The sequence below is a fragment of the Engraulis encrasicolus genome, chromosome 21 (assembly GCF_034702125.1).
Source record: "Engraulis encrasicolus isolate BLACKSEA-1 chromosome 21, IST_EnEncr_1.0, whole genome shotgun sequence".
In the NCBI taxonomy this organism is placed as follows: domain Eukaryota; kingdom Metazoa; phylum Chordata; class Actinopteri; order Clupeiformes; family Engraulidae; genus Engraulis; species Engraulis encrasicolus.
In genome coordinates, this window is record NC_085877.1 from 24,224,255 (window position 1) to 24,240,002 (window position 15,748).

The 15,748-nt window shown below is 40.2% G+C and overlaps 1 long non-coding RNA gene across 1 annotated transcript; it reads right to left on the bottom strand.

Moving 5' to 3' along the window:
* Nucleotides 1-9,920: 9,920 nt before the first annotated feature.
* LOC134437012 (uncharacterized) lies at nucleotides 9,921-15,748 on the bottom strand. The gene is made up of 2 exons (XR_010032309.1): nucleotides 15,353-15,748; nucleotides 9,921-14,559 (listed from the first exon to the last, which is right to left on the bottom strand). It is a non-coding gene; the product is annotated as an uncharacterized LOC134437012 (long non-coding RNA).

Below are 15,748 nucleotides of genomic sequence, written 5' to 3' on the forward strand. Positions count from 1 at the left end.
AAAAATTGACTAAGACTAAAATTGATTTTTGTCATTTAGACAAAGACTAAGACTAAATTGGGAAGGCAATGACTAAAATATGACTAAGACTAAAATTGATTTTCGTCATTGTGACTAAGACTACGACTAAATAAAAAAAAGCTGACAAAATTAACACTGCTTTAACCCAGTGGTTCCCAACCTTTATTGGCACAGGACCCCATTTTGAAATCCCAAATTTTTGGGATCCCATATACATATTTTTTACGTGACTGAAATAAAAAAGACTGAGCTTGTAGGCTATTAAACCTGTAGATATTTCTTATTTATTTATTTATTTATTGCCATTTTATTCTTTATTCAGTTAGGACAGTGAAAGAGGGACAGGAAATGATTGGGGAGAGAGAGAGTCGGGGAAGGATCAGCAAATGACCCGGGAAGTAATCGAACCCCGGTCGCCGGCATAGTGGCCTAGCGCCTTACCATTAGGTCACAGCAGAGGCGCATCTTGCCACCAGGCAAGGCAGGCAGCCGCTTGGGGCCCCCAAGCCTCTAGATAGTGAATAACAGCCCATACTGTACTATAGTAGTGGTGATTTTGGTTCAAATGTCCACTCTTTTGCATTTTCGCTTGGGGCCTCACCTGACCCTAGAATCACCTCTGGGTCACAGGGGGCCAAACCTGTAGATATTTCTGAAAAGATATAAGTGCATGTGGCATTTCAATCAGAATACTAATTAATTAATGATATATTAATTAGTAACATTTATCAGTATTCTTTTTACACATCTAGACATTTCTGGCGACCCCATTTATATTTCAAGCGACCTGATGTGGGGTCCTGACCCCAAGGTTGATAGCCATGGCTGTAACCCTTACACCAGTTTATCTGCACCAGTGAGGAGCAGGGCTTTGAACCATTATTTCTTTCCAAACATTCCGTTCCGAAACGGAAACGGAATTATAACGTTTCCGATTATGAGTTCCACCAATAAATTGACGTTCCCGAACCGGTTAGAACAAAAATATATTGTTCCCGGAACGGTTAATTTCATTCCTGTCAGCTGATTACTCCCGATAGGCCTAACTGACGGTAATTAACCAACAAAGACGGAAGTGCACATGAGTCAGCCTACTTCCAAACTGTTTATTCAAGCGGATGAAAAGAATATCCCCCAGAATTTTGTCATTCAGGGACGACCTAAGCGGAGAATAAACCTCAATAATGAAAATGCTCGCTCCACGCTGACTTGGGTCACGTGGAGCACTATGATGGACATTGTGAGTTTGTGCATATTTGAAGAGGCCATGGATGCCCAATAATGTCGAACATTCTCGGTGCGCTTTACACGCGCTTCTCTGCAATATCTGACAATGATGCAATGGAAACTCTGCCCTTTTGTAGGACAGTGGTTTCTCTTATTTAATATGTGGAGTGGAGACTTTGTAATCCACAGCTCTCTCTCCATTCAGTCAGAGAATGTCCCAGGTCAAAAAAATGTGTACTTAAGTGTACTTTAAATATATTTAATTTTCTGAAAGTATAATTTAAGTACATTTGTATTTTAAAAGTAATGTGTTAAAGTATAGTATCATAAAATACACTATTAGTGTATTGTATTTAAATGTATTGTAAATATATTTGTATTTTTAAAGTAATGTGCTAAAGTGTGGTATTGTTAAATATACTATTAGTATATTCTATTTAAAGTCTATTTTAAGTACATTTGTATTTTTAAAAGTAATGTGCTTAAGTGTGGTATTAGAAAATATGCTGTTAGTGTATTGTATTTCAAGTGTATTTTAAGTGTATTTGTATTTTTTAAGTAATGTGCTTAAGTGTGGTATTTGAAAACGTACTATCGGTGTAGTATATTTTAAGTGTATTTTAAGTGTATTTGTATTTTAAAAGTAATGTGCTTAAGTTTGGTATTAGAAGGAATATTTGAAACATACTTTAAGTTAAGTATGATTTTAGTATATTAAGTACACTTGTACAAAGTTTGATTTTAGTATCAAAAAGTCAACTTAAAATGTGTTAAAGCTCTACTTAATTATATTTCAAGTGTATTGAAGTATACTATAAGTTGTCCCAAAATAACACAACTTAAGTATGTACTTCTGCAGCATGCTATAAAGTGCTTTCTTATGACCTTGAAATAGATTTGTAGCATAATCAAATAGTTACACTTAACCACATGTTAAAGTACACATTAAACATCTTTTAAAGTGAATTAGTAAGTATATTTAAAATGTACTTACAGTTAAGTATGATTTTAGTATATTAAGTACACTTCTGCAAAGATTGATTTTAGTACCAAAAAGTCAGCTTAAAATGTGTTAAAGCTCTACTTAATCATACTTCAAGTGTATTTAAGTATACTATAAGTTGTCCCAAAATAACATTCTTTAAATACACACTTTTGAAGTATATTTTAAATACAAAAATACATACTTATTAAGTATATTAAGTACACTTTTTTTCACCTGGGTACTTTTTTTAAACTATCATTTTAGTGTATTTTAACCTAGGCTTATTTATTCATTATGCTTTGTAACATTAAATAACCTTCCACCTTCCATTTTGTTAATGTATTTTCATGGTAAAAACACCATATTCAAGAGCACAAACAGATCTTAAAAAGGCATGTAAGGCCTTACCTATTAAACTTTTAAGCACAATGCTGAAGTCTGTACTTAAGTTGTGTTATTAGTGTATTAAGTGCACTTTAAGTGTACTTTTTGGTGCACAAATTAAACATGTAAAATTGTCTTTAATTCGATAAAAGCATACCACCACCAATGATTTCTAAGTATTATTATTAAATATATAAAAGTATACTTAAAGTGTACTACTCAAGACTAGTACTTCAAGAACGTAATTGTGCCTGATGAAAAACAGGTAGTTGTGGTCTAGTGGTTAGAATGCAGGTCTGTGGTTCAGTGAGTTGTGGGTTCAAATCCTGGTTGAGGCAGTGGTTGTTGTCTGAAGTGAAGGTGAAAGGAAGGTTCATGTGAATGGCTAATAGTTGTGAACAAGACAATGTGCAATGGAAATGAGCAATTAGAGATTACATTAATATTTTTTTTCATATACTTTTGAAATATATTTAAAGTGTACTTAAAATAAATATATTTGAAATGTGCTTAAAGTAAAATCTACTTGTAGTATACTTAAAATACATTTAGAGTCAATACACTTAAAATGTACTTAAAGCGATTTTTGTGAATATATTTGAAATGTACTTAAAGTAAAGTATGCTTTAGTACATTAAGTGCACTTGTACAAAGTTTGATTTTAGTACAAAAAAGTAAACTTAAAATGTGTTTAAGCTCTACTTAATCATACTTCAAGTGTATTTCAGTGCACTATAAGTTGTCCCAAAATAACACAACTTAAGTATATACTTCTGCAGCATGCTATAAAGTACTTTCTTGTGACCTTGAAATAGATTTGTAGTATACTTAAAATACACTAAACTGCATGCTAAAGTACAAAATAAACATATTATAAAGTGAATTAGTAAGTATGTTTGAAATGTACTTAAGTTAAGTATGATTTTAGTATATTAAGTACACTTGTACAAAGTTTGATTTTAGTACAAAAAAGTCAACTTAAAATGTGATTAAGCTCTACTTAATTATATTTCAAGTGTATTTGAGTATACTATAAATTGTCCCAAAATAACACAACTTAAGTATGTACTTCTGCAGTATACTATAAAGTACTTTCTCATGAAGTTAAGCCAAACACACCGTCACTAATGGGTGAAAGTGACTAGTAAGTTGGTCCTCTCTACCAGCCAAACTGAAAATTCACCAGCATTTGGCCCGTTGGCCGGTGTGAATTTATAGCCCTGGTTGTAAATTCTCTTATGGACTTCTTCACATGCCCTGGTGTGCTGGGTTGGTGTACTGGCATGTCTCCTGGCAACTCCTCCATGTTCGAGGCACTGTGCTGGTGTTACCTACCGGGGTGTGAAACGGTAAAAATACATGTGACATACAATCAGCCAGAAAGGATGGAAAATGAGAAATGGTCTGTGGACACCACCTGCAGAACAACTCTATTTTGGGGAGATTTTGTGGTTATTACCACTAATTTCCACCGATTGCTCATTAAATTTGCATAGCAGTATGCAACATGGATTCACAATGACTGCTGGATCAAACTGGACAGGTTGATATCACTGTCACAGAAGTATGATTGACTTGGAGTTGCATTGCTTTGTTTCAATGTTGTTTTCACTTTTTTGAGCAATTTATTGAAGCATAGAAGCACTGTATTCAGTCTCACCAGTCACCATTCTCTGTGACCACCTGGGGATCCAGAGCATCAGGTTGGAAACCAGTGCTGTAAATCTTTAAGCGTGTTGTTTACGCATACTGGAACTCGTACTCCTATGCACACTCGCATCACCATCACACCGTAGGCCCAATGTGTGTGTGTGTGTGTGTGTGTGTATGACTGTGCGCACATGCACATAGTACTTCCAAATATTGTGTGTGTGTGTGTGTGTGTGTCATACATACGGTAGGTCACATGTGTCAGGTGGTGCATGTGATCCATTCCACAGGCCTTGATTGGTAGCTGGACCGGATCCAAGTAGTGTGTCATCGCTTCACTTGAGCCTGTGACTATTGTGCCGCTACTGATACACTGTCAGTGACCCATGCCTGGCCTACTTGAGGTATTGGATCCACACACCGATAAATTAGGGTACACAAAAAGGTGGACTATTACTGTATTCATAATCCCCTGAGGCTGTGATTATTGTATCACTAATGATAGTTACACTGAGTGACCTGTGCTTACTTAACCCATTTTAGCCTGATGACTCGTATAAGTTGTTTAACGTTTGATGCCTGGAGACATATATACGCTGCATTCAGGCTATTGAGATTGTAGCTTTTTTAAATAAAAATGTGAGTATGTTACAGCTGAATGAAGATGAGGGTCTTCAGGTTTAAATGCAACCAATTTCATGTTTTCATGTGCCTCAGAGGCTAAGATATTTCGTTTTTTATAGGCTGAGGGCAACTTTCCCAACGAGGGCTTAGGCATTCAGCAGGCGTTTTTTTTGCTTTAGGCATCAATGGGTTAACACAGACAATTTAGGGTACAGGTCAAGGTAGTAGGCTAAACATGAAAGTATTCTTTTATTTATTTGTACACAAAGCTTTACAGCCAGGCATTAAATCTTCGAGGCTTCTCTATACACCCAAAAGTGTTCAGGGACAGATTTTTTTGTGATTTCAGGCTGTGTATCTGGGATCAAAAATTTCAAAAGGACTCATTAGGAGGAAAGTGTTGTAAAAGCCTACTGCCCCAGTGGCAGCAAGTGGCAGCAACTGCCCCCCCCCCCCCCCCCAGCCCCTTAGACACAGCGTGTGAGTGTGTGTGTGCGTGCGTGTGTGTGTTTGTGTGCGACAGTTAGACAGAGTGCCTTCTAGACGTATTAGATCTATGACTAAGCTTACTGACACAAACATAACGCTATGATCTCATTACATTTCATACACAGATGAATTGTGTGAACAGGTGATTTGGGTTATATTACATGTTTAGCTACTTTATCCTCTTACTAAGACTGCTACTAATAGTACATTTGTAATAACAGCATAAATAAATGATAATAATAATAATAATAGTATTGCTTTATTCATCAAGTAAAACAATTACGAGGTACACCACTTAGTTATCTTTGATATCTTTTCATGTCTGAAATTCTCAATACACAAATCCAAAAACTCACTCAGGGGGCAAAGCCCACACCTCACCTGAAAAATGAAGGTCTCGTCTCTGACAAAAGCTGTTGTTGTTGAAATAATAATAGAATTGACACACATACGTATGAACCAATTGAACACTAATGTGCATTATGGTAAAACGCTATATTAGGCATTCCATACAATAGACCATGTCTTGTTCAATGTTTCACTTAGTACATAGGGTACACTACCGTTCAAAAGTTTGGGGTCACCTTCATTTTTCCAGTTATTTGTTTGCAACTCAAGTCGCAAACATCTTTTAAATAGCTTGAAATGGAATAATGGAAAGTACTGAACAGCCACAGGTGAAAAAAGGATTGATTACCCATAAAATTGGTTAAACTGGACAGAAGAGTGAAATCTAACCAAGCTTTTTCACCCATTTATTACATAGAAATACGTGTTCTTGTCCATTTTTCTACAGACATTTCTTTGGGTAATCAGAGGATGCATGGAACTATTGGAAAGCTAAGTGTCTGCCCTTTCCAATGGTAGGTGTATGACATTTGTTGAGTTGCCACCTTGTCCACAAACTCAAGTCAAAGTAGCTGCATGATTTTCTGGCCATCAGAATGAACCTACTTATAAATGCACGATCCATTGTCTCAGCGATGGTTTAGTGTGCAAGCCAGTGCCATACATCGTTGGAAAGTATAGATTCTCCTCTTTCAGATGATGTGTATATCATCCGGCATTGTATGGATTGACAAGAGCAGACATCAACTTTTGCATGCATGGGGCTCATAGAGCTCATGGGCAATTCTGGACCTCATCTCATCCCGGGAATGAATCTGTAAAACCGCAACTGGCTATTATTAATGCCAAAGGAGTCTACACTTTGATTAGTACACCAGACTAGACACTACCTTAGTAAAGGTACACTTTGATTAGTCAAAAGTTAGTGATACATTTTGGTCTATTCTATGCATTGTCTATACAAGTAAATCCACTCAACAGTTACTTTTTCCAATATCAAATTGCTTATTTGTTGCCTGCATTAATTTCAGAGAACAATAACTCTATAAACTGATTTTATACCAGAACTGAAATTGAAAAGGAATAAGCTTAACTGTCAGAAAGAAGCATTGTGGGAGGAAAGCGTGGTGACCCCAAACTTTTGACCGGTAGTGTTTATTTCTGTTGTAAAATAATGGAATATTGTTTTTAGACAGATGTGTGGCAACAATTTAAATCTTTTTTGACACAAAAAACTGCACTTATTTACTAGCCTGATAAATCAGCTGGGTGACGCTGGTTTACAAGGCTACTTATTTACTGCAAAATATTGGGTAAACACACAAAAGTTATTTCCTGAATTACGTACAGTGAGGAGAATAAGTATTTGATCCCTTGCTGATTTTGTTGGTTTGCCCACTAATACAGATATGATCATTCTATAATATTAATGATAAAATGTATTCTAATATGGAGAGACAGAATATCAAAAAGAAAATCCAGAAAATAACTTTGGAGAATATATTTTAATTGATTTGTATTCCATTAAGGAAAATAAGTATTTGACCCCTCTAGTCAAAGAAGACAAAATACTTGGTGGGAAAGCCCTTGTTTTCTCGTACAGAGGTCAGATGTTTCTTTCAGTTCAGGACAATGTTTGTGGATATATTAGAAAGGATTTTTGTCCACTTTTCTTTGCAGATCATCTCTAAATCATTGAAGTTGTATGACTGTAGCTTGGCAAATGAGAGCTTCTGTTCCCTTCATATGATTATTATAGGGTTAATGTTTGGAAACTGTCTACGCCACTTCATGACCTTAATGTGCTTCTGCTTGAGCTACTCCTTCGTTGCTTGGGCTGTATGTTATGGATTATTATCATATTGGGAGGCCAATCCATGACCCACCTTCAGTCTAGTAGTGGTGGGAAAGAGGTTGGCATTCAGCATTGTACGTTTACATATCTCCCTCCATCCATTTCTTGACGATGTGAAGTTGTCCTGTGTCTTGGCCAGACAAACAACCTCAAAACATAATGTTACCACTTTCATGTAAGATGTTGTAGAAGGTGTTGTTCTTGGGATCATAGGCAGCATTTCTCTTCCTCCAAACACATTGAGTTGTGTTAATGCCAAACAGTTTGATTTTGGTGTCCTTTGATTCCAGCACCTCCCAATCATATCCTAATCCAGTTTGATGTTCATTGGCAAACCTCAGGTGAGCCTGAACAGGTTCCTTCTGAATCAGGGGTACCATACATGCACTGCAAGATTTTAATCCGCTGTGGTATTAAGTGTTTCCAATAGTTTTCTTAGTGATTGAGGTCCCAGCTGCCTTGAGATCATTTCCTAGCTCCTCCCATACAGTTTTAAGGTGCTTTATCTCTTTCTTTCTGGTTACTAAGTTCCCACAAGGTAAAATCTTGTATGGAACCACAGACAGGCCTAAGACTGATGATTGATTATCATTTTTTAATGTCCTAAAATTGGGAAGAAATGCACCAACAGCTTGCTCCTTAATATCCAGGAGCCCATTTCAGCCTTGTTGAGTTCTAAAATCTTGTCCCTGACATCCTTTGACAGCTTTTTGGTCTGTCCCATGTTGGCGAGTTTAGTTTGATTGATTGACTGATTCTATGGACTGATTCTGCAGATTCAATGTGTCTTTTGTGCAGGTTACTATTAACAGGTGTGTTCAATTCAGATAACAAGTTGATTGGAAGTGCCATTTGATCTGCGGGATCAGAACTCTTAATGGTTGGCAGGGGATCAAATACTTATTTCCCTCAATGAAATATAAATCAATTAATATATATTCTATAGAGTTAATTTCTGGATTTTCTTTTTGATATTCATTCTGTCCATATTAGAATACATATTATCATTAACAGTTAAGACTGATCATGTCTTTATTAGTGGGCAAACCAACAAAATCAGCAAGGGATCAAATACTTACTCTCCTCACTGTATTTCAGTGCTCAAAAAAAAAATGTGTGCACTCACTGCATCCACTGATGTCTTCATCAATATCACATGTAATGTGTGTCCTATGAGTGAGGATTGCTGATTGTCAACAGGTATGAAAGTGGTTTGCCGATGTGATGAGGAAGTGCATATAGTTTAGTATTTTTGAATGACAGGCTTTTCATGAAAATTGTGTGTTTTGGAAAAGTGTGTTTTAGAACTGAAATGTGAGGGTAAAGAAGGGATTGTGTTTGATGTCCAGTGGCATTGGTGGGTTGGGTACATGGATGAGAACTTTTCAGAATTGTGTGTGACTGAAGTACCAGAAATTGTGTGTAAACAATCAAGGAAAATTGTGACAGGAAATATCTCAACTCTGAAGAACCATAGGGTGATTTGTGATAAACCCAGGTTGGAATCCAGCCACACAATCCGAATTGCACTTGACAAAAAATCAGTTTGTGTTTACCTCACTTCATGAAGTTCACGAGAAAGTGATTTGTGCCTGCCCATGTTTGATTGCAACAACAAACTCAAGTTCACAAATATGTGTTATTTGCACTTGGCTTACCCTTATACTCTGGAAATGGGTGATAAAACAGTTCCTCTCTACAGTGACCAAGTCATCGATGACAACATCGACCAAATTTTCCACAAAAAAAATTACACATCAGTGGTTTGAGTAACTAAAGGTTCAAATACCACCTGTACCAGTGGGAAAACGTGAAGGAAGAATGTGTGCGGCTCTTAACCTTCTTCCATGACTGAAGTGACAAGGCACATCACTTCACTTTGCTCCAGGGACTGTAACCCATACCCCATCATAACTATAAGAAGTTGCTTTGGGGAAAAGCAACTGCTAAATGTAATGTAACCATGTGAAAGCACACATAGGAAACATTCATTGTCATTGCGACACACAGCACAATGTACACCACCAAATTGTGTTTATGTATTCATATATTTATGCCTCAGTCATGCAAGGCAGCAGTGCAGCAGGATGGCATCGTGCTCGTCAGTCATGAAGGAGGAGCACTGAATAAGTACTCCCTCCATGAACCTGGCAGGTCAGGAATTGAACCGGCAACCCTTGGGACTACAAGGCTGACATCCTAACAGCTAACCCATGACAGCAATGCAATGTCAAGAGTAACTAAAAACAAGATCTCTTTTCATTCCACCCCCTGGGCCTTAAGTCTTGTAAGACATGGATTATCAAAAACAATAAAAAAAGAAACCCAAAAGCATCGTCAGTTTTAAAATCCAAGTGGTTTATTTTGAGATTAGCATGCAGATGATAACAAATTTTATTTTTCCCATGCAGACGAGGTAACAGGAGTGTACAGTTGTTTGTCACAGACATGAGGTATCGTCATTTTTATGCACCTCTTCAAAAAACATGCTCCATCTACTTCATCCCCATGTAAAAGGCAACCGTTACAAAGGAGTAAATTTTGTTTTTTTATTACACATCCTATTGCCTGCAATAGAATTGTTGTCATCTCGTTATTCTCCTTTAAAACCTGTACTTTATTTTGTTTCTAAAAACAACATTCAACGTTTCCGTAACAAAACTTCTGCTGCTCAGGGTACAGATGGAGGTTTTTTATTTTTCGCTTAATATATCTTGACCAGACACACACATCATACACATATATATGTGGCTTTTGCTACTAGTGAGAGACCACAGAAGCTAGGTCAAGGGACTTTTTTTTATTGGATTGGACGTGACAAAAGAGGGCACACCCAAAGCCAAAACAGCAGCTTCCTCTGCAGCAGAGGCCAACATCATGAAACCGGTCAATTTGGGAACACATCAGGACCAGATTTTAGTTCAGATTTAGCTGCTGCTCTCTGGGCAAGCTAATCAGCTAAGCTAGTTAGCCATCCAGTGCACAGAGAGAGAGTGGACAGAAGTAGAAGTAGTGGTGGTGGTGGTTGTAGGGAAAGTTGGGGTATAGGAGGGTAGTAAAAGGGTTGGCAGCCACCTTGTTGTGTAGGTGTGAACAGACATACAAAGACAGGATGTTTTTTTTTGCTTACTCAGCAAGAAAAGTAATGGAGACACATACATACAAACATATACACTCACATATACACACACACCCACACACCAGTCAGACAACAAGGAATTCTGAACGAAGGGGCAGAGACAGATCACTAACTCAGTAAAACGGAGACAAAAAGAAAGAAATTATATTAAAAATCAAGCTCGGTCTTTATATCACAAAGCTTAAGGTTAAATGCTAGCTAGCCATCTCCAGAAAGCACTGAAAATAATCAATGTTTTCCTGTAGTGTGTTACACAGCTGTGCATATATTTCATATAAAAGACAGAAATACAATTGCAAAGCTCCTAGAGCAAGAAGCTTTCAATGTTACAGGTAAAGTATTTTCAGTACATTTACCAGAGTTAGTCAGCTAACAGCTAAAGCTTAGCGCCAGCCTGGTGATATAGTTTCTGGTTGCAGAGGAAGAAGGCAGGGAAAGCACAAATCCTACCCTGGTATGTTAGTGAGGTGCCTCTGCATCAAACTCCGTAGATGAGTGCTTCTAGTGACTTACCAATTGTCATTTTGGTGGACAGAAAAGGAGAATCTAGCTTGGGAAAATAAAAACTCTCACCATGTCATTCCTTTAGCATAAAAAAATGCTAATTAGCTGACCCACACTTCTGATGTTTGGTGTGCTGGTAAGGGTCAACCCTATCAGATAATTTTTGAAATGATATTGGGCAGGAGAGATTTTACCTTCCGAACCTAGATGACTCCACATCCGTCAACTGTCAGGTTCTTAACTTGTTAGCATTGACAGATGCTACCAAGTAAAAACCCAGGCACACCGACAAGACACACCAGAATAGGAGGAGGCAAAAGCCCCTGCTTTGCAGTACCAATTTGGAGTTCAAGGACACCATTCAAGGATTCAGGGGTCAGGGATGGTGTGGAGAGGGGTAGGAGGTAGCGGGGTAAGGGGGTTGGGTTGGGGATACAGGGGATGGGTATCTCCACAACCAAGACGGTGCGGAAGGGAGGAGTAGGGTCGGCCCGGAGGTGGTGGTCCATGCTTGGGTTACTCACCTTTCCTCTATCTATCCTTCTTTCTTTGCATCCATCCATAACAATAACTCCATCCAACTCCTCCTTTCATTTCCTTCCTTCCTTCCTTTCACCAGCCTTTCACCTGCCAAGCTGTTCAGGGCACACGTGTGTGTTAGTGTGTTTAAAGTTATTTTACTTTTTTGTTATCTGTTTATGATGGAGAACGGGTGTTGGAGAAAGGCATAGAGTGTACAGTGTCTTAGTGTGCTTGCATGTATTTTTCACCACATACAAAAGGGTAGGAGTCCTTCCAAAGCACTGACAAATAAACCAACGACACAGATACACAGACACACAAGTATAGTATACGCAGGCAGATGCAGAGTACAAGGGTTTGGGGATGGGGTTTATTGGAATGGGGCCTACGTATGGCATTGCTTGTTGAAGAAGTCTCCTTCACTGTAAAATCGTAAAGAAGTCCCTCATACTACACGTCTTTTATGTCTGATTGCAGTTCCATTGACACGATTGACTGATAGAACATTTACTTGACTTATCAGCAAACAGAGGGAGTATTTGTAAGCGGTGCTGTCACTAGATCCATAAAATGTAGAGAACAGTGATGAGCAACCTGGATTCATTAGTTGCCATCCAGTACCACATATTCCACATGACATGGTTTTATCTGTCCAACTCTGTACTTTGATTGCCTTGTTGAATGACAAACTGGTTGAATTGGGCAGGAAAAAAACGGATAATTTGGAATATGTAGCACTGGATTGCGACGGATGAATCCAGGTTGCCCATCACTGGTAGTTAATATAATTTCTCACACATTCCCCTTTGAATAGTCTGATAAAGAGTCAACCTAATTACTTGATTTAAGAGGACACAATGGACGAAATGCATCTGTTTAGAGTCAATCTTGTCAATGGTAGCATAGCCAATGTGCTCTGAATGAGAAAACGTGTAGTATTGGGGGCTGGGCTTTGAGGCTAGAATTGGAAACCCAAGACTAAGTAGATCGAGACTTTGGGGGAAGGGAAGGGTATTTCAGAGGTCACATCTAAAATGCTACTTTAAGACTACCAAATGTCTTACTACACGTCTATACTCCTTGTGGTGTGCTGAAACATCTGGGAAAGGGTACTACAAAAGTGGAGTAGAAGGGTCTACAATTGAACAAGGAGGTAGCAGACTCTGGACCAATGAGGTCTTGCAGATACAAATTGGACAATGCATAAATGGAGAGGAAAAGGAAAAACAAAATGGTTCGAAAGACAGTTGTGTGCTTTCGTTTGTGCTGTGCAAGAGAAAAGGAGGGCAGTTTATCTAGAGTTTCTGCCAAGTCAATCAGGTTAACACCAGCAAAAAGTTAAAGTGGATGCTGGTGAATGTTCTGGGCTGGTTGGTAATGGGTGGGTTGGAGTCTAGGGGGCGCTGTAAGGGGAAAGTTTCAAATAATCCCAAGAGCGCGTCGACGGGGGCGGCGGACAGACTGGGGTGGTGGTGGTGAAGGCTTGGAGTGGGGTGAGGTAGAGTGAAGGGGATTTGAGCCGGGGGAGGGGGGGTTGGGTTGGGGAATTAAGACGAAAACGGCGGAAAAGGAGTTGCTCTTTCATTAGCATGTGTATCAACAAAAACAAAACGGAACAAAACGAATAGAACCCCAAACTCAGGTGGCAGCTAACTTTGAAAAGAGGTCTGGTCCAGATCACAAACCAAAACAGGAATGTTATGGGGGACCTGAGCCAACTCAGCCCATGACCCATTCACAGATGGCTGCCATCCCGATGATAGGGTCTGATAGAGTAGGATAGAGCATAGGATGAGCAGTTTGAGTGTGTGTGCGTGCGTGCATGTGTGTATGGAAGGGGTCTATAGGCCGGGATGGGAGGGAAGAAGAGACAAAAAAGGTCCAACATGAAGGCCAAGCAGTTCTGACACCCTTCGGAAAGGAAACCTCACCAACTCGCGTGCTTGCTTTTGTGTGTGTGTATGCACGTTTTTTTCTTTCTTTTTCGTTTAGCCTTTTTTTTGAGACAACACACAGAGGTTCGCTCTTGTACGGTTGCTTGCTTGCTCGCTCACACACCAGCGAATGGATCAGCAGCGCAGCAGGCGGGCAGTTGGCAGCAATCAGTCACACAGTCAGTCAGAAGCCGGGCTGAGGGCAGGGCGGGGCGGGGCAGGACGAGGGGAGGTAAGAGGAGGCAACACACTCGAGCCAAAGGGTGGGTGGGTGGGTGGAAGGGGTGGTGGTGGTGGTGGTGGGTTGAAACCTCGTGGTTGAGGTTGCTGTGTGCAAGAACGGGCGATTTCCAATGCACCCCCAAACCTTGGTCACACCAAAGCCCACGCAGGAGATACAGAGGGAAGGAAAGAGAGAGAGAGAGAGAGAGAGAGAGAGAGAGAGAGAGAGAGAGAGAGAGAGAGAGAGAGAGAGAGAGAGAGAGAGAGAGAGAGAAAGAGATAAGAGAGACAGAGGGAGAAAAAGGAGGAGGGAAGGGCGGAAAGAGGAATGGGTAGGGATAAGGAGGGGGTGGGGATGAAGAAAGGTGGGGACAGGAAAGAGGCGGAAGGGAAGTAAGGAAGGGGCATTTGTCAGATTTGCAGGCTTTGGTTGGGGAGGGGAAAGTGAGACAGACGAAGGAAGGAGGAGGAGGAAGGAAGGAAGGAAGGAGGAAGGAAGAGTCATGGAGGTTGGCGGCACGGGGCTTGGTCGGTTACCTTGGCGGCGAGAAAGTTCCCATTGGCAGCACACGCACGCTGGGGTTGCCGTGATGCTTACTCGCCACTCCGCCACAACTTTGCGCAATACATCACTTCCTGTGTCTGTCAGGCGGACCTATTACAGCCGGGGGGACAGGGAAACCAGTGGTCGTCATTTGTTTTTGCTTTATATTTATTTTTTATCATTCACTTTTTTCATTCATTATTCTTTCAAAGACTAGGATCACAGACCAGACAGCATGCCTCGGGCACAGATATAAAAAAAGGGAGACACATCCTTAAGATGCTACAGGACGCACGGATAACGAGACACTCACTGACAATCAAAAAAATAAAATAACATAAAAATAAAACACGGCTAATAAGAGCAGGAAGTGGAGGGGCGGGGGAGGAGGAGAAGGGGCAGATGAGGGCAATCACAGTTGGGAGCAATAAGCTGGCACATCTGTGTGTGTGTGTGTGTGTGTGTGTGTGTATAGATGTGTAAGTGGATCCCCGTTTGCACCAGGGGAACTTTGCATCCAGTTCCTCGGAAGCAAATACACTTGTTTTTCACAGATGTGGAACAACAGAGGCGTGCCAATGGCAGTGTTGGATGCCTTTCTTGGGCTACATTGTTTGTTTGTTGAGTTGCAGCAAGACAGAAGTCTTAGGTTGCACGGCAGTTAATAGAGCGAGACAGAGAGAGAGAGAGGGGAAAAGAGAGAACCACCACGTCCCTACACATTTTCACGACCAGCAGTGTGTATGTGCTGTACACACAGGCAGAACAAAAACAAACTGTTTTAGACAAGGAGTTTAGACAAGGGTGAGTGAGAAAGGCGCGAAGGAGGAAGAGGAGGAGATGGGTGACGGGGAAGAAGCAGGGGAGCCCCTCCCAAATAAAAAAGGGGGACCCCGAGACTTACCCCATCAACCCCAGAAGAAGGGCCACATGAGTGGGGGGTGGTGGGGGTGTTGGGGCGAGACAGGTGAGGTAAAGGGCCACGTCCTCTGCCTGTGATCACCCAAGTCCCGAACAGCCACTGGGGCAATTTGGACAAGATAGAGGAGGGGAGAGGACGGGGGAAGGAGGATGACAACATGTACATGTTTGGGGAAGGGAGGGGGGATGTGGAGAGTGAAGGGTGGGTAGGGGTATGGGTATGGGGTGGGACACAAAAAGGTCTTTGAATTAGTCTAGTTTTCCAATCCTATTCAACCTTTTTTTACGCCACCATTTTAGATGTGTATGTGTGTGTGTGTGTTTCTACATAAGCATAACGGGGACATTTGGGAATACAAGGACATTTGTTTGTCCTCAC